The 1090-nt window shown below is 44.8% G+C and overlaps 1 non-coding gene across 1 annotated transcript; it reads left to right on the plus strand.

Annotated features, from left to right (window-relative positions):
- Positions 1-207: 207 nt before the first annotated feature.
- LOC141619404 (small nucleolar RNA R71) lies at positions 208-314 on the plus strand. Its single transcript, XR_012531697.1, has one exon. It is a non-coding gene; the product is annotated as a small nucleolar RNA R71 (small nucleolar RNA).
- The last annotated feature ends 776 nt before the right edge of the window (positions 315-1090 follow it).

Consider the following 1090-nt stretch of genomic DNA (forward strand, 5'->3'; position numbering starts at 1 on the left):
TTGGCTGATTCAACCGTTGACTTTCCTTTCCTCTTGTGCCTATCATTGTTCCAATGAAAGGTACGAGAAGTCATCTCTTCAATGAGCTCTTTGGCCGTCTTGTGGTCTATTTTATCCAATGCTCCCTTCCCCGAGCCGGAATCAAGGTTCATCTTCATTTCATTGTTTAACCCTTCATAGAAATTGTTGATGAGCTCATCATCCTCAATACCGTGGTGAGGACATAGCCTTTGGAGACCCTTATACCTCTCTCATGCTTCGTAAAGGGTCTCATCTTCTTGTTGGGTGAACCCTTGGAGCTCACTCTTGATTCTTGCGGTTCGTTGTGGTGGGAAATACTTGTTTAGGAAAGCCTTAGAGACATCATCCCAAGTCCGAAGAGAGTCGGGTTCACAACTTTTAAGCCATTCCTTGGCACTTCCCCTCAAGGAGTAAGGGAAAAGCCTAAGGCGTACGGCATCCTCCGACACTCCGTTGGCTTTGAACATGTCACAACTATCCAAGAACTCGTTGAGATGCTCGTTGGGGTTTTCGGTGGCTCCCCCGCCGAATTGATTCCCTTGGACAAGTTGTAGCAAGGTGGCTTTCACATCAAAATTGTTGGCTTGAATAGGTGGCTTGACAATACTCGGATTCACCACTTTTTTCGGAGCCAAGTTATCTCGCATAAGGACTGCGGCCATTGTCACTTCTTCTCTCGGAGTTGCAAAGGGATTCTCAAAAGTTTCAAAGGTACTTGGTTCTTCTTGAAAGTCTTCAACTACTAAATTTTCTTGGGAAGTTGGTGTTTCTATAAGCCCTCTTCTACGTAGTGAATTTAGTCTTCTCGCGGTAGCTTCAATCTCGTGGTCAATCGGATCAATTGGTTGACCTCTTCGAGTTCTCCTACTCATGCAAAAAGTCCTACACACTTAAGAGAAGGATTAGTAACACAAACGACTTAGTCTAAACTAGAACGAAAACAATTAATATCTAGCCGAACTCCCCGGCAACGGCGCCAAAAACTTGATGGTGTCAAGCTATACCTCGCAAGTGCACGATTTATCGTTGTGCAAAATAGAGGGTCGATCCCACAAGGAGTTGAAAAGAT

Source organism: Silene latifolia, chromosome 1 (genome assembly GCF_048544455.1).
Source record: "Silene latifolia isolate original U9 population chromosome 1, ASM4854445v1, whole genome shotgun sequence".
Taxonomy (NCBI): domain Eukaryota; kingdom Viridiplantae; phylum Streptophyta; class Magnoliopsida; order Caryophyllales; family Caryophyllaceae; genus Silene; species Silene latifolia.